This window comes from Bos grunniens, chromosome 4, assembly GCF_055505025.1.
Source record: "Bos grunniens cultivar Pamir isolate PY7600 chromosome 4, Bosgru_T2T1.0, whole genome shotgun sequence".
NCBI classification, from domain to species: domain Eukaryota; kingdom Metazoa; phylum Chordata; class Mammalia; order Artiodactyla; family Bovidae; genus Bos; species Bos grunniens.
In genome coordinates, this window is record NC_141168.1 from 15,082,112 (window position 1) to 15,101,279 (window position 19,168).

The 19,168-nt window shown below is 40.9% G+C and overlaps 1 pseudogene; it reads right to left on the bottom strand.

The window, feature by feature from the left end:
• Window positions 1-6,016: 6,016 nt before the first annotated feature.
• LOC147373663 (olfactory receptor 9A1-like) lies at window positions 6,017-11,354 on the bottom strand (annotated as a pseudogene).
• Window positions 11,355-19,168: the final 7,814 nt, after the last annotated feature.

The window sequence follows — 19,168 nt, forward strand, 5'->3', positions numbered from 1 at the left end:
GTATCTCTAATTTTCTTGAAGAGATCCCTAGTCTTTCCCATTCTGTTGTTTTCCTCTATTTCTTTGCATTGATCGCTGAAGAAGGCTTTCTTATCTCTTCTTGCTATTCTTTGGAACTCTGCATTCAGATGCTTATATCTTTCCTTTTCTCCTTTGCTTTTTGCTTCTCTTCTTTTTACAGCTATTTTTTAAGGCCTCCCCAGACAGCCATTTTGCTTTTTTGCATTTCTTTTCCATGGGGATGGTCTTGATGCCTGTTGCCTGGACAAGGTCGTGAACCTCATTCCATAGTTCATCAGGCACTCTATCTATCAGATCTAGGCCCTTAAATCTAGTTCTCACTTTCATTGTATAATCATAAGGGATTTGATTTAGGTCATACCTGAATGGTCTAGTGGTTTTCCCTACTTTCTTCAATTGAAGTCTGAATTTGGCAATAAGGAGTTCATGATCTGAGCCACAGTCAGCTCCTGGTCTTGTTTTTGCTGACTGTATAGAGCTTCTCCATTTTTGGCTGCAAAGAATATAATCAATCTGATTTCGGTGTTGACCGTCTGGTGATGTCCATGTATAGTGTCTTCTCTTGTGTTGTTGGAAGAGGGTGTTTGTTATGACCAGTGCATTTTCTTCGAAAAATTCTATTAGTCTTTGCCCTGCTTCATTCCATATTCCAAGGCCAAATTTGCCTGTTACTCCAGGTGTTTCTTGACTTCCTACTTTTGCATTCCAGTCCCCTATAATGAAAAGGACATCTTTTTTGGGTGTTAGTTCTAAAAGGTCTTTTAGGTCTTCGTAGAACCGTTCCACTTCGGCTTCTTCTGCATTACTGGTTGGGGTATAGACTTGGATTACTGTGATATTGAATGGTTTGCCTTGGAAATGAACAGAGATCATACTGTCCTTTTTGAGATTGCATCCAAGTACTGCATTTCAGACTCTTTTGTTGACCATGATGGCTACTCCATTTCTTCTGAGGGATTCCTGCCCACAGTAGTAGATATAATGGTCATCTGAGTTAAATTCACCCATTCCAGTCCATTTTAGTTCGCTGATTCCTAGAATGTCGACATTCACTCTTGCCATCTCTTGTTTGACCACTTCCAATGTGCCTTGATACATGGACCTGACATTTCAGTTTCCTATGCAATATTGCTCTTTACAGCATCGGACCTTGCTTGTATCACCAGTCACATCCACAGCTGGGTATTCTTTTTGCTTGCCTCCATCCCTTCATTCTTTCTGGAGTTATTTCTCCACTGATCTCCAGTAGCATATAGGGCACCTACTGACCTGGGGAGTTCCTCTTTCAGTATCCTATCATTTTGCCTTTTCATATTGTTCATGGGGTTCTCAAGGCAAGAATACTGAAGTGCTTTGCCATTCCCTTCTCCAGTGGACCACATTCTGTCAGATCTCTCCACCGTGACCCGCCCATCTTGGGTTGCCCCACAGGCATAGCTTAGTTTCATTGAGTTAGACAATGCTGTGGTCCTAGTGTGATTAGGTTAACTAGTTTTCTGTGAGTATGGTTTCAGTGTGTCTGCCCTCTGATGCCCTCTTGCAACACCTACCATCTTACTTGAGTTTCTCTTATTATTCCCTTCCCCATGTCCCTACTACTTATTTTTCTACTTTCAATCACTATGAATTTGGCTATTCCAGGTAACTCATTTAAGTGGAATATCATACGTATTTATCCACTGTGTCTGGCTTGTTTCACTAAGCATGTTTTCAAGATTCACCCATGTTGCAACATGTATCAGAATTTCATTGCTTTTTATGTCTGAATAGTATTCTGTTGTATGCAGATTTCACATTTAGGGTGTATATTCATATGATAACTTCTGGGTTATTTCCACTTTTAACAATTGTGAACAATGTTGCTATGATTGAAAAAAATGCTGCTATTTCCTTTTATTTTGAACTCTCAAGTTATTAATAGCAAATTATATAAACTTCAGTATATAAAAGTAACTGTCCAGGTATGGCAAGTAAAAGGGAAAAAAACCCAGGTGGGGCTGGGTTGACTCCTCTCATTCAGAGTCTATTACAAGCAGCTGACCATTGCTAACTGCTGGCGATGTACCTGAGTGGGACAGATGGCGTCAGGCATAGAGTGTAAAAACAATATTGGCTCTTTGGATTGGAGGAGAGGTGGCTGCAGGTAAAACAGATGAGGACTCTAATACACAAGGGTGACGTGATAAAGATAAATGCCTTCTAAGACGTTTAAAACCTACTAGACAGTTTTGTACAATATCATTGTGATAGTAGACACACGAAATGAAAGAAAAACCACTGGTACAAAGGGATGGATGACTCAGGAGCAAGCCTAATGTCACAGAGGGAAGACAACTATGCTTACATTTGAAATGAGATATAGACAACAGTTACGAAAGAGATGAAGGATAGACCCTGTAGTATCCAAGGACCTCCATGTGGGCCTATCATCATCATACATAAACTGAGAGTCCTGTATCTTGGGGCTTTAACTATTTAACTGTAGATTCATCATAGCCACAGTTAACATCCCGGCAAGGTTTGTAGTGAAAGAGGAGAGTGAGAAAGTTAGCTTAAAATTCAACATTCAGAAAACGAAGATCATGGCATCCAGTCCCATCACTACATGGCAAATAGATAGGGAAACAATGGAATCAGTGAGAGACTTTATTTTGGGGGGGCCCCAAATCACTACAGATGGTGACTGCAGCTGTGAAATTAAAAGATGCTTGCTCCTTGGAAGGAAAGCTATGACCAACCTGCTGCTGCTGTTAAGTCGCTTCAGTTGTGTCCGACTCTGTGCAACCCCATAGACGGCAGCCCACCAGGCTCCCCCGTCCCTGGGATTCTCCAGGCAAGAACACTGGAGTGGGTTGCCATTTCCTTCTCCAATGCACAAAAGTGAAAAGTGAAAGGGAAGTCGCCCAGTCGTGTCCGACTCAGCGACCCCATGGACTGCAGCCCACCAGACTCCTCCATCCATGGGATTTTTCAGGCAAGAGTGCTGGAGTGGGGTGCCATTGTCTTCTCTGATGACCAACCTAGACAGCATATTAAAAAGCAGAGGCATCACTTTGCCGACAAAGGTCCATCCTGACAAAGCTATGATTTTTCCAGTAGTCATGTATGGATGTGAGAGTTGGACCACAAAGAAAGCTGAGCACCAAAGAATTGATGCTTTTGAACTGTGGTGTTGGAGAAGACTCTTGAGAGTCCCTTGGACTGCAAGGAGATCCAACCAGTCCATCCTAAAGGAAATCAGGCCTGACTATTCATTGGAAGGACTGATGATGAAGCTGAAACTCCAGTACTTTGGCCAACTGATACAAAGAACCAACTCATTGGAAAAGACTGTGATGCTGGGAAAGTTTGAAGCTGGGAGGAGAAGGGGATGACAGAGGATGAGATGGCTGGACAGCATCACCGACATGATGGACATGAGTTTGAGCAAGCTCCAGGAGTTGGTGATGGACAGGGAAGCCTGGCATGCTGCAGTCCATGGGGTCGCAAAGAGTCGGACACAACTGAGCAACTGAACTGAAGCTTTGTAGTAGATATCTACAAACTGATTCTAAGATTTATACAGAAAGAAAATGGTAATGGAATAGCCAAAAGTTTTGAAAAAGAAGCATCAATTCTTTATTTAGGCATATTGCATACTATTCTATCCACCTGTGTCCATATATTCATCTAAATCTGAGTGCATACTGATGCCTCCAACTCTAGTCCAGTACCATATGCCTTATTCCAGCCTTCTCCCCTTGCTTGTCTGTAACTTGCCCCACCACAGTGAGACCTTTATCACTTTCTCAACTGCTGTACACACGTACAGCTAGTTCAGAATTATTAACTCACACCCTCTGAAGAAACAAACTTACTAGAAAGAGTACTATCATTGGCACTCTTCCTTTTTTTAACGCAGTCTTCCAAATTCCAGCTAATAACGCTGTTTTTCAAAGTTACTCCCTTTTGCCTCTCCCTCTTCAGGGAGGTCAGGTCATACATTTGTAAAGTTGGTGACACAGTCTCATGTGCACAGTTCTTTGACCCCTGCTTGGCCGTACAAGAAGAGCAGAAATAAGCATCAGCGATAGTGATGTGACAGCAAGAGGGACTGAAATAGGACAGTATTAGAATAGGAACGTACAGAGTGGGAAGCTCCGAGTAGAGCCAAAAGATAGCCTGGTAAAGTTGAGGGTGGGGATGGGAGAAGAAAAAGAACACAGAAATGAATCTGGCAACCCCATCAAATCAAACATGAGAACGAATCAGAAAAGAAAGTGGACAAGAGGGACTGGCATAGGTAAGAGAGAAGAGATGAAATGCACAGGTCAGGATTGAACATTGTGAGAAAGGCAGGGAGAAGCAATCAGATGCCACTTGTCTTCTCTTTCCCTGTCCCCTCTGTGTCCTCCCTCAACCAAGGGACACAGCATGGTGGGTTTCCCTTGTCACTTTCAGCTGCCACAACCCAGCCATTTCCCTTCCAAATTTAGGGCTGCCATGATGATGTGAGTGATGCTAGATAAGAGAATGTCTCTTTCCAAGAACTTCCCTCCACACCCTGATAAAGCCCACTGAAAATAGACTTGTCTGCATTAACACATCCATTTGGCCATGAGGTTGGTAAAAGATCAGGGTTGTGAGTGAGTTCTTCTCACAACTGCCAGCTGAGACGATCTACACAGGTGTACTGTCTCTGTTGGACCTTGGGTCAGGAATCTCAGAAAAGGTTAAATCCTGAAATTGGATGTGGCATCATGCAGAGAAATAATTTAAGCAGTGGTTGTTGGGTCATATGATAGTTTTATTTGTTATTTTTTAAGCAATCTCCATATTGTTCTGCATAGTAGCTGTATCAATTTACATTCCCTCCAACAATCATATGACCCACCAATCCACCACTGGGCATAAAACCTGAGGAAACCATCATTGAAAAAACCACATGTACCCCAATGTTCACTGAAGCACTATTTATAATAGTTAGGACATGGAAGCAACCTAGATGTCCATCGACAGATGATTGGATAAAGAAGTGTGGTACATACATGCAATGGAATATTATTCAACCATGAAAAGGAATGCATGAGTCAGTTCTAATGAGGTGGATTAACCTAGAGCCTATTATACAGTGAAGTAAGTCAGAAAGAGAAAAACAAATGTCGCATATTAACACATATATATGGAATCTAGAAGGATGGCACTGATGAGCCTATTTGCAGGGCAGCAATGAAGATGCAGACATAGAGAAAAGACTTGTGGACACAGTTGGGGAAGGACAAGGAGGGGCGAAAATTGAGAGAGTAGCACTGAAATATATACATTACCATATGTGAAACAGATAAGCAGTGGGAATTTGCTGCATGACACAGGGAGCTCAAACCCGGTGCTCTGTGACTATCTAGAGGTGTGGGATGCGGTGGGAGATGGGAGGGAGGTTCAAGAGGGAGGGGACACATGTACACCTATGGTTGATTCATGTTGATGTATGGCAGAAACCAACACAATATTGTAAAGCAATTATCCTCCAATTAAAAATAAATAAATTTTTAAAAAATAATAATTAAAGCAGTGAAAAACTCAGGAAAGAATGGAATAATATAGGGGAAGGTGACCCAGAACCTATAATCAAACATTTAAGTCAGCTGTCAAGAGAATGAATTACACTTTCCTTGTCTATCCCACCCAAATATAAGTGTTCTAAAAAAATCACATATATTGTGTATATTTATACTTGTAAAATTTATTTTGTGAAACTCATTTCAACCACAGTAATGTGTATAAATGTATATATCCTTTTAAAATGTTAAAGTGACTCCTACGTAGGAACCATCCAGCTATAACATTGAGCACTGTCAGTGCCTTAAAATTCCCTCACAGGTCACAAACTATTTGATGATGAAAAGGCTCTGGTTTCTGATCTCAATCAGTGCTTCTAGGTTACTCAGGCCTGTGATGATGAGTACATGATGGTCCTTAGGACAGAGATAGTCCTTAAGGAGATGACAGTATCATTTCATGGTGTCTCAGAAGACCTCAATGAATCTGTTAAAGAGGTCACCACTAAAACCATCAGTGATGCTACCCTGTTGTACTCAGCGGCCTGCGTTTGCTTGGGTTTCACAAAGAGGAACAAGCAGCTGCCACAGCGGATGACAACAAGGGTGAAGTGGGAGGCACATGTAGAGAAGGCTTTCTGCCGCCCAGAAACAGAGGGGATCTTGAGGATGGAGATGATGTAGGTGTAGGAGATAATTGTGGGGGTAAAAGCACCAATAATGAAAACAGCCATTAAAAACAGAATAAACTCTGTGAAAAGACTGTTGTCACAGGATAGTTTGAGCAGTTGCCCTCGGTCACAGTAAAAATGGTCTAGCACATTTGATTTGCAGAAAGTAAGATGAAACGTGGCAAAGACTGGCCAGATTTGAAACAGGAACCCAAACACCCAGGACACAATTACCGCCCAGAGACAGGTATATCTGTATCTGTATTCATAATGATGTTGTACCGCAGAGGGTTACAGATGCCACATAGCAGTCTGTAGCCATTGTTCCCATTAGTATGAACTCTGACGTTCCCAAAGACAGGTACAAATACAGTTGTGCACAACAGGTAGTCAAAGATATTGCCTGCATCCCAAGAAGGAGCAGACCCCAGAGCATCAAGGAGACAGCTGCAGATGTGGTCAGCATCTCTAAGACAGAGGTGATCCAGGAAGTAATACATGGGGGTCTGCAGACATTTATCAATATAGACCCTCAAGACGATGACCAGGTTTCCCATCACTGTCACTGAGTAGAAGAGGATGAAGGTAGCAAATAACATATGGTGTAATTGTGTAATTCCTGGGAGCCGGGGAAGTCTAAGAGATAAAATTAAGTAGCACTGGTATAATTCCCCACCACTTAGTTTTGAGTGCTTGTTCCTTCTGATATCTAGACAGCAAAAGAGAGAGAGAACACTGTGACTGATCTCAGAAAAGCAGAAACAGTTCTAAGTAGAGAAAATATTCCCCCCTGGTTGATAAGCTCTACAACATGACTAGGAAGGGTTCATGCCCTAGTGTTCTTCTACATGGTCAGTACTAATTATTTCTAAGAATATACATGATGTATGAAGAACAATGAACCTGGCCAAGAAGATGAGCCCAGTCACCCACACTGTACCATAGGCAAGGCTCCTCTGCCCAGCCTGCATGACTGCATCTGTCCATCCACAGGGCACCATGACTTCCCCTTTGCTCCCAACAGCCTCCCAGGCCACCCCACCCCCCAACAGTGCAGTCCTTTTTACCACGCTCTCCCTTCCATCTGGGATGGAACTACCTGCTCCACCAAATGCATTGTGTCCTATGAGCCTGCTTCAGTACCACACCCTGTAGAAAAGTACCCCCACAGCCACCTCAATTCTACCCAGGGCTGGCTATCTGTTGGTTTTTCTTGAAATAGGGTCCATTGGCACTACATTCATTTTAAAGCTTTTTCTTTATGTCTTTCATCATTGGTGTCACTGGTGGGCATGGGAGTGGGGATCAATTTGAGGATTTTCTGTGAGATAGTGAGGGCAAGGACAGAGTCTCCCTTAATCTATGGGCCAACTAGTTGCCTAGCTGAATTACCACTTTCTTCCACTCTGTTTTTGGGAGTGAATATCAGCTTCGCTTTTCTCTTCAGTGGACGTGTTTTCTCATAGAAGGCAGACTGGCCAGCACTGGCGTTAGTCAGTCAGGAGTCTCTCTCTCCCAGGCTCTAAGACCAATAATCACCAGATTCACAGGAGGAGGGTCCAGAGGAGGGCACACGTGGACTTACATCCTCGGCTTCCACCTGTCCTGCATCTTCCTTGTGCTGGAATGGGGAGACAAGAGGCTAAAGGTCTGATTTCAACATCCCCTCCCTTCAAAACCTTAGATCCAGCAGGGAGTCAAGGCTGCCAAATGTGAACTCTGGGTCCAGCCCAGGCTATACATATAAGTGGTCTTGGACTTGATCTAACAGAAAGTTCAGAAAGTCTCCCCAGAGACATTCTTCCTTCTACAACCAGTTTTTTCCTCCAAAATCTTATAAAAGAGTAAAGACTGAGCTGTCAGTAACATGAAATGGACCCAAGGATCTGAGCCCCTTAGGATTTCTGGGCTCCTCCCTCATTTCCTTCAGGCCTTTGCTCAAGTGCCAAAGCTCAGGGAGCCTTTCTTCATCATCCTAAGAGAACACATACCATCCTTTACTTTCTACCACCTCACAAGGATCTGTTTATCTCCTTAGTTCCTATCACCTAAAATGATGTTTACTTTTGGCTTATTTCCTGTCTCCTGTTTTATAATGTAAGCAACATGAAAGCAGAAATTTTGTCATGCTTACTTATGGTTTCTGATACTCAGTGAATACTTTTGAATGAACAAGTCAATGAATCAATCAATTAAGGAAAGAATCTATGAACAAAGCATATCTAGTCTTGGCTTTGGCCAATTTTGAAGCAAACCTGCCCTGCTGTCTTCACTGAAACACTGCCCTGTCAACATGCAGCCCTCTCTCTGGAAATCTCTTATAAAAGGCAATTGAGTAACAAGGGTAGATTTGTTGGGAGAACCTAATTGTCTGCCTTCCACAATTTCTGTTTTGTTGTTGTTCAGTCACTAAGTCATGTCTGACTCTGCAACCCCATGGACTGCAGCATGCCAGGCTTTTCCTGTCCTTCATCTTCACCTGGAGCTTGCTCAAACTCATGTCCATTGAGTCAAGGATGCCATCCAACCATCACATCCTCTGCCACCCTCTTTTCCTCCTGCTTTCAATCTTTCCCAGCATCAGGGCCTTTTCCAATGAGTCGGCTACTCACATCATGTAGCTAAAGTAGTGGAGCTTCAGCTTTTTTGTTTAGCCGGGACTAAATGAACACAAAGACAAGAGGAGGCTCCTAACCACAGCAAGGAGCTGTGCCTGTGTCCAGCATCACGTCAAGGAAGAGCTGACTCAGCCCTCTGCAATGCAGGGGAATTTGGAGATGAGTCCTTCCACACTGCTGCTGCCCTGGCGCACTCTTCAGGCTCGACGTGTCCTTTATCTAGACACCAGCCAGGACCACAACTTCCCATCCTGATCCTCTCCTACTCTTTCCTTCACAGAGGGGAACCCCTAAAAGAGAACGGGGTCCATCTAGTCAAGGCTATGGTTTTTCCAGTGGACGTGTATGGATGTGAGAGTTGGACTATAAAGAAAGCTGAGCGCCAAAGAATTGATGCTTTTGAACTGTGGAGTTGGAGAAGACTCTTGAGAGTCCCTTGGACTGAAAGGAGATCCAACCAGTCCATCCTAAAGGAGATCAGTCCTGGGTGTTTACTGGAGGGACTGATGTTGAAGCTGACACTCCAGTACTTTGGCCACCTGATACAAAGAGCTGACTCATTTGAAAAGACTCTGATGCTGGGAAAGACTGAGGGCAAGAGAAGGGGACGACAGAGGATGAGATGGTTGGATGGCATCACCAAGCTATGGTTCATGGGGTCGTAAAGAGTCGTACATGACTGAGTGACTGAACTGAACTGAACTGAATACAAAACTATATTAATCAAAACAGCATGGTGCAGGCATAAGAAAAGATGCGTGACAAACAGAATAGAATTGAGAATTCAGAAATAAACCCATATGGCCAACTGATTTTCAACAAGGGTGACAAAAATAATGTGGAAAGAATAATTTCTATAGCAAGTGGTCCTGGGACAACTGGATTTCCACAGGTAACAGAAACAAGTTGGACCCCTATTTCATGCCATTTATAAAAATTAACTCAAAATGGATCTATGACCTAAATATAAAAGGTAAACCATAAAAATCTCAGAATAAAACATAGAGGTAAATCTTGATGGTCTTGAATTTGTCAATGGCTTCTTAGATATCAAAAGCATGGGAAACAAACAAAAAAACAGATGCATCAAATTCATCATTTGAAGAATTCATTTTAATGAATTTTAGAATTTACTAAAATTGAAAATGTTTTTTCATCAAAGGAGAGAATCAAGAAAATGAAAAGACAACTTACATAATAGGATAAAGTATTTTCAAATCATATATATATAAGAGTTTACTATCCAGAATATAGAAATAATTCCTACAACTCAACAACAGCAACAAAAACAAATCAATGCCCCCAAAATGCACAATGGTTTAAATAATCATTTCCTCAAAGAAGATACATAAATCACTAATAGGAACAACAAAAATGTTCAACATCACTAGTCATTAGGAAAATGTAAATCAAAACCACAGAGAGAAACCATTTCACACCTTCTACAATTAAAACAAAGGGAAAACAATAAGGACATGGAGAAATTGGAATCTTCATACAATGCTGATGGGAATGTAAGTGGTCCAGCTGCTGTGGAAAACAATCTAGCAGTTCCTTAAAAAGTTAAACATAGGATTACCATATAACCCAGAAATTCCACTTATAGGCATATACCCCAAAGAATTGAAAACAGGGACACAAACGGACATTTGTATGACAGTGCTCATTGGAGCATTATTCATAATAACCAAAAGGTGGGAAAAAATTCAAGTGGCCCTCAGCAGATGAATGGATAAATAAAATGTAGCATACACATAAAATATAATTTTATTTGGCCATATAAAGGAGTTGTGATAACATGGATGTACTTGAAAACATTATGTTAAATCAATCAAACAAAAGGACAAATACTGTATAATAACAATAATAGGCAAATTCTGAAACAGGTTAGAGGTTAGCGGAGGTTAGAGACAAGTTAGAGGTTAGAATAGGTTAGAGATTCTCAGGGGCTTCAGGCAGAGGAGAATAGAGAATTCTTGCTTAATGAGTAGTTTCTGTTTGGTGTGATGAAACAGTTTGGAAATATTGGCAATGACTGCACAACATTGTGAAAATAATTAATGTAATTAACCGTACTGGTTTTACAGTTGTGTGTGTTTGGTCGTTTCAGTCGTGTCCGACTCTTTGAGACCCTATGAACTGTAGCCCTCCAGGCTCCTCTGTCCATGGAATTCTCCAGGCAAGAATACTGGAGTGGGTTGCCGTCTCCTCCTCCAGGGGATTTTCCCAATCCAGGGATCGCACCTGCATCTCTTATGTCTCCTGCATTAGCAGGTGCGTTCTTTACCACTGGTGCCACCCAAGAAGTCCCAGTTTTACACTTTAAATTATTTAAATAGTAAATGGTATGCTATATTTATTTACCACAGTAAGAAAAAGAGACCTTGACATGAGGAGTATTTAAGAGAGATGGGAAAAAATGGCAAACGGGCTTCTGTCAAAAATGTTCTCTTCATCTTGAAGTCTTCATGAGACCCTATTCCCCAGATGATCTTGGCACTACCCATCCCCCAATATCCTTTGGCCATTGTAATGGGAACCTAAGTAAGAGAGAAATAGAGAATCTGCCACCCATCCAACCTCATGGCCATTCCAGCCTATCCAATATGCATGCATTCCAACTGACTTTTCAGCCATATGCTTCCCTTCAAATCTATGGGGTCACCTCCCTGAGCTGGTAGCAGTGAGAGGTAAAGGGTAAAGTGTCAAAATGCAGAGGTGGAGAGTTATAAAAGTGATAAATATGTTTAGCTTTGCTTTGGGATAAATATCTACTGATATATTAAAAACTAAAGAAGCTCATGTTGAAAATTAAAACTGTATAAAAAGATAGTTAAAAATTAAATGTCTCTCTAAAGATGTCCCATCTATATAACCATGTGCTTTTTTAAGTAGTATTCCATCACACATACTGTCCTGAAACTTGTTTTTTTCCATGTAATACATTGTAGCACATCTAAGTCTACTGTGAAAGTCTACTCTACTGTGAAAGTCACTCAGTCATGTCTAACTCTTTGAGACCCCATGGACTACACAGTCAATGGAATTCTCCAGGCCAGAATACTGGAGTGGATAGTCATTTCCTTCTCCAGGGGATCTTCCCTACCCCGGGATCGAATCCACATCTCCTGTTTGCCAGGCAGATTCTTTACCACTGAACCACCTGGCAAGCCCCATACTTTTTAAAAGATATAACTGTAAATAATTATGTAAAAATTTTCTATCTTTTATCAGATTGCCTTCCCCTGAATTTTAACAATTTATAATCTCTTGAAAAGAGATTATATTGGGTCTGTCTGCAAAGCCTCCAGGCAAGATTCCATTTCACTCTTAACTCTGTGCAGATCATAGAAATCAATAATTGGATAGAATCTTGGAAGAAGGACATATCCCAGAGGTCCTTGGCCCATGGGAACAATGCTGACAGCCACCCAGGGAGCCTCTGTGCTATTATCTGCCTGTTAGCCTTAGAGCAGCAGTGTTGGGTCATGTGATGACAGATGTGGAAATGTGAAAGGAAGGTTGCTGGCAAATAAAGATATCCAAAGATCATAGACAAGAAACCTTTCAGAACTCCTTTTTCAGAACCAACTTCCTTATATCAGTCCTACATCCTAGATTCCTTAAATTAGACTAAATTCAAGGCCATATTGTTAAGGGAAGCACACTGATTGAAACCACCCACCCTGGCCAGGCACCATAGTAACCATTTGCATGAGTTGTTTTATGACAGGAGATCCTGATAAGGAATACGGAACTAATAAGCCACCACCAACCGGAAGAGTCGGGAAAGGTCTAAAGGAGACACTGTGTGTCCATCCACTTCCAGGAATCCCTCTTGTTAGCATCCATCTTAGCTGAGTGATGCATGCGCCACCAGGAAAGACTAAATTAGAATGATTGGCCAAAGACCACCCGGAAACTAATCCCATCACCATAAAACTGGAGACTGCGAGCCACGCAGCAGAGCAGTTCTCCTGGGTTCCCTTACCCTACTGCTCTCCACCCAGGTGCCCTTTCCCAATAAAATCTCTTGCTTTGTCAGCACATGTGTCTCCTCGGACAATTCATTTCCGAGTGTTAGACAAGAGCCCAGTTTCAGGCCCTGGAAGGGGTCTGCCTTCCTGCAACAATATCAGATCATCAGTAAAAAGAGCCTACTGTTCTGAATTCCATAACTGATTCTTTCATGACTTAGTAAGTTCATGGCTCCTTGTTTCCCTCCAAATTACAGAAAGGAGACTATCTAGGATGAAAAGGAAAAACTATCATGGGCCAGGGAAAACTAAGATCCCTGAAACTGGTAAGCACTATCTTCTATAATCATTCAGGCGGTGAAAATTAAACAGAAACTCTTCACACAGTTACATCAGTTCTCAACTTCCTCCACTTCATTCTGCAAGAAGCAAGTTCAAGATCTTTTTTGTTTAAATGTGGTAAAACATACATGACATGAATCTACCATCTTAACCACTTTTAAGTGCACAGTTCAGTACTGTTAAGCACTTTTGCACTGTTGAGCAATCAATCACCAAAACTCTTTTCACCTCGCAGAACTGAAACTCTGCACCTATGAGACCACCCTCTCACTCCAGCCCCTGGCAACCACCATTTTTCTTCTTTCTCTATGAATCTGATGACTCTCATATAAGTGGAATCATACAGCATTTGTCTTTCATTGACTGACTTCAATTTAGTATAATGTCTTTAAGTTTCATCCATGTTGTAGCATATGTCAAAAATCTTTCATTTTAAAGGCTGAATAATACTCCATTGTATATCTAAACCACATTTGGCCATTCATCTGTCAGTGGGCACTTGGGTTGTTTCTACCTTCTGGCTATTGTGAATAATGCTGCTATGAGTATGGGAGTACAAATATCTCTCTGTTCTCAATTCTTCTAAGTATATACCCATAAGCGGAATTGCTGGATTATATGATAATTCTATTTTTAATTTCTTGAGGAACCACCACACGGTTTTCTATAGGCTGTACCATTTTATAGGCTTTGTGGTGGCTCAGATGGTAAAGCTTCTGCCTGCAATGCGGGAGACTCAGGTTCAATCCCTGGGTTGGGAAGATCCCCTGGTGAAGGACATGGCAACCCACTCCAGTACTCTTGCCTGGAAAATCTCATGGGTGGAGGAGCCTGGCAGGCTACAGTCCATGGGGTCGCAAAGAGTTGGACACAACTGAGCAACTTCACTTACTCATACATACCATTTTACGTTCCCATCAATACTGCACAAGTCAGGCTCTATCCATCATTTTCATTTGTGATGATTCAGGACACAGCACAGCAGATGCTCAGTGCTTTTTTTCCTTCAATAAATTGCACATCCCTAAAAACTAATTTTTTTAAAAAAGAACTGATGAAAAATCTGAATAAGTAAAAATTGAATCCAGACACAAAACAGATTCTCTGCAAATTCTTTCCTGCCATCTTTTTTCAGCCCTTTGCTTAAATAGGTTATTTTCTTAAATATTTATTTCCCAAATGAAATCTTCAAAATCAACTGAAGCATTTTAAAGTGAATAAAATATCATGTATTATCGCCATCAAAAAAAAAAATTAGTATACAATGGTTTCAGTTTCTCCACGTCCTTGTCAACACTTATTTCCTATTTGGGCTTTTTATTGTATTTTGTGGGTGGGGTGGGGGTTGATTTTTTTTTAAATAATAGCCATCCCAGTAGGTGTGAGGTGGTCAGTAATATTTTTGAAAACCATATTGCAACATTTTACTCCCCTGCTTAAAACTCTTCCAATATGTTTCAATGCTCTGAGGGCAACTCTCCAACACCTAGCAAACCCTTCAGTGTTATATAGTAATATGGTCCCAGTCCACTTCTTCCCCATCTCATACTCCCACTTCTTTTGTTTTCTCCCCTCGAGGTACCCTGATATTCACTTGGCTCACTGACCAAGTTTTGCTTCCTTCTCCTGTCTCACAGCCTTTGAACATTCTATTTCCTTTATCTTAGATGTTTTTCCCCTTCCCATCCAGATTTCATAGTTAACTTTTACATTCTGCAGACTCTACTCAAAGGTCACTTAGGAAGGCCTTCTGTGACCCATTTTGTAAATGATGACTGTTGGGCCTTCCCTCTGTACCAGAGGGAGAGATCAGGAAAGAGATCATTCTATTTTTTCTCCCTGCTATATTCACAGTCCCTGTCATGTATTAAGGGAATGATAATATATTTTTGCTTTTCTTTAACTGTAAGTGAAGTTAGGGCTTCCCTTGTGGTTCAGTGGTAAAGAATCTGCCTGCCAATGCAGGAGAATCGAGTTCAATCCCTGGGTCGGGAAGATCCCCTGGAGAGGGAAATGGCAATCCATTCCAGTATTCTTGCCTGGGAAACTGCGTGGACAGAGGAGCCTGGCAGGCTGTGGTCCATGGGGTCACAAAGAGTCAGACATAACTTAGCAAATAAACAACAACAACAAAGTGAAGTTAAGCATATTTTCAGTTTTTAAAGCCATGTGCATATGTTTCTCTGAAAATTGCCTCTTCACATACTTGCTATTTTCCTATTGGTCTAGTGGATTTTCTCTTATGAGTTTTAATAAGTTTTTGTATACAATAAAATAACTATCCTCTTTTATTCTAATATATATTTTAAATATCTTTCTTAGCTTCCTGTTTGCCTTCTAATTTTGATTATGCTTTGGTATGAATTTTTTTTAATTACACAGTATTATTTTTCAATCTTTTCTTTCAAGTTTTGTGTTTTGTTTACAAAGTCCCACTCCAAGATTATATTCTTTTGTTTCTGTTAAATGTTTTCTCTTGTACTATTTTTTATACTATAAGTGATCTTTACTGCTTTCTTTTTTCTCTTTCAGTTTTTGTTCAATAAACTTTGCTATTTGTACAGAGAGAGCTTTACATTTGTTTTAAACTGTCTGGTGACTATCCTTTAGTAGTTCAGTGCAAAAATATATGACTTCTGTTCAGTATACATATATTCAATCTACTTTAATTCTTGCCCAAATGAGTTATTCATTACTATCATAATAAATTGTAAGAATACTATTGCCGGGGTCCAGCCCCGGTTGGATCCAGGGATTCCCTCAGGAGGACGGCGTCAGTGACTGAGAGAAATAGAGAAAGAGATAAAGAAAGAATTTTGCAGTTAAGAAAATAGAGGAGAGAAAAGAGGCTGATGTTCCTTGGTTTACACAGAAAGCCAATAAAGCCCCAGCACGGGACTTCCTCTGTTCACGTAGGCTGCAGGCGCCCTCTCGAATTGCTGAAGGTGCCCCACCTTAGGCACCTTCTCGAGTGGGTCTTAGAAGCCCAGGCAGGAAAATGAACTCAGAGGGCCCCTGCGCTCCAGGGAATCAGCCTGAAAAGGAAAAGGAAAGAGATAGAATGACATGGGGAGACCAAGCTTGATGAGCATGGCCCACACTTTATTTTCCAAAGTAGTTTTTATACCTTAAGTTGTGCATAGAGGATAATGGGGGGGTGGGGGGTAGAGTCATGCAAGATTAGCAGTCCTTGATCCTTATCGAAGCCAGGCTTTCTTTCTGTAAACTTATCATACGCAAAAGCTTTAGGTGATTTACATCATCTGGCCAGGAGGCCTGTTAACATTTTATGACCCTTTCTTCAGAAAATTTATTTTTCTCTAAAGGTGATTATTCTAACGTCAGGCGCCACCCTCCGAAAGCTTTAGATAAAGTTGCATTCCTATAGGGCAAAAGTGTGGTGGGCTATAACAAGAAAAGAATTAACTCAAGGGTCCAAGGTTACAAACATTAAAGCTACTACTTACATTTCTATATACCAACTATATTAATCAATACACTCCCAGGGACACAGTAGGTAAGGGATATGGAAACTTGGCAGCAAGCATTAGCTCAACAAATAAATCCTCTACTAGTTCTATTCTAACAATTTTAACTCTCTGAGAAGTTCTGCATTGTTAGAATATCTTAAGCTTCCCATGCCTCTCGTGGTTGGGAGGCTATGAACAATCACATGTGTAGCTGCAGGAGTGTGAACAAACCTGTCAGGCAAGCTAGAAAATCATCAGAGGGGTTTGAATTGAAACACTCCTATTATGCCCAGGAGAATTATTAACTAGAGCTCTAAGTTGATTTTCTTCAGAAAAAGGTGGTTGGGGATAGACCCCCATTAATGTCAGAAGAGTTGGTGAAAGTCGTGAAATAGTAAAACAGACAGATTTTGGTTTGGGGGTAGATGCTCGGGCAGGTCCACGGGGCCTCTTGAGTTCTGATTCGCCTTTGCATGTCAGATCCTCTCCACATGACCTTAGTCATGGGTGGGAACTCCTGTGCTGGCTCCTAAAGTACTTTAATTTTGACCAATAAGTAATAAATAGAGAAAATCTTTGAAGTTCAAGGTAGCAAATATTTAATATAGTGAATACGAGGTCAAATAACTTAACTCAAGATCACATGTAATTTACTAGCAAAACAAATTTACTGACCAGAGTCTCCTGATTCCTAGATTAGTATTCATTATTAAGATAAATTCTGTTTTGTGGAGGATATCCTATGAATGGGCTTCCTTTGTGGCTCAGCTGGTAAAGAATCCGCCTGCAATGTGGGAGACCTGGGTTCAATCCCTGGGTTGGGAAGATCCCCTGGAGAAGGGAAAGGCTACCCACTCCAGTTTTCAGACCTGAAGAATTCCATGGGGTTGCAATCCATGGGGTTGCAAAGAGTTGGACACAACTGAATGACTTTTATCCTATGAATAATGAATTGTCCTACATGATCTTTTAGAACCTACAAATTCTGATATTATAAAATTCAAAGATATCCTTGTAGAAATTGCTTCATTTTAACACATAATAGATGTCAAGTGAATTTTATTTGTCACTCTTATTCTAGTTCAGTTCAGTCGCTCTGTCATGTCCAACTCTTTGAGACCCCATGGACTGCAGCACGCCAGGCCTCCCTGTCCATCACCAACTCACGGAGCCTACCAACATCACAGAGTCGGTGATGGCATCCAACCATCTCATCCTCTGACGTCCCCTTCTCTCACCTTCAATATTTCCCAGCATCAGGGTCTTTTCAAATGAGTCAGTTCTTCACATCAGGTGGCCAAAGTATTGGAGTTTCAGTTTTAGCATCAGTCCTTCCAATGAATATTCAGAACTGATTCCCTTTAGAATGGACTGATTGGATCTCCTTGCAGTCCAAGGGACTTTAAAAGAGTCTTCTCCAACACCACAGTTCAAAAGTATCAATTCTTCAGCACTCAGCTTTCTTTATAGTCCAACTCTTACATCCGTACGTGACTACTGGAAAAACCATTGACTGTATAGTCCATGGGATTGCAAATGCAGATCCGGGTTTGATTCCTGGGTTGGAAAGATCCCCTGGAGAAGGGAAAGGCTACCCACTCCAGTATTTTGGACTGGAGAATTCCATAGTCTCTTCTTGTTCTAGAGTAAACCCCAAATAGGAGAGCTAAATGTAAGACTTGAAAACCAAAACAGAAAGAAAATTTTCCGTTATAATTTTCAAGTATAGAAAGATTTTCTCACTGTGATACAGTATCCAGGCATAAAAGAAATGATAGACACATTTCACTCCATAATTTTTTTTAAGTTTTTAACATTTGCCTGCCAAAATGACCTTAATCAAAGTCAAACACAGAAGACAAATTTGGAGAAAATATTGATGAATTTTACCACAGATAAAAAACTAGTCTCCTGAATATATATATTAAAAGCTTTTAAAGTCAAGAAAATGGATGAAAAGACCCAAAATTAAAAAGTAAAAATATAGAAATAAACAGAGAAAGATACACAAATGGCCCTTACAAACAAGATGTTCAACTCCCTTCACTGTAAGAGAAATTCACATTAAAATTACAATGAGATACCATTTCTAATCTATAAGCCTGACAAAAATGATTTGTTGGGAAGACTAAGGCAGAACAGAAAAAAAAAAAAAAAAAAAAAACTGCTTTCTCTGATGATCAGCTCCTTTGAGAGATGCTCACAGAAGGAGAGGGTAGAGTAACAGTATTTCCATCTACTATGCCGTGGTGAGCTTTAAGACTCATTCTTCTCTATACTAGGAGATTGATATTTGGGGTTATGTCTTGTGACATAGCATCTCCAAGAACACACATAAAAGGAACAGACATTGATGGAGATAAACATGTAAACATAAATAAATATACAGCAGCCTATCACTGATAAAAGTTGGCTGATATGCAAGGCTTAGATAAGTGGGATGCATGAAACTCAGGCAGGGAGGAAAACCTGTAGGTTCCCTCTGATCCACCTCTCTCCCCTTTTTTGCAGGCTCTGCCCCTGCAAAACTCA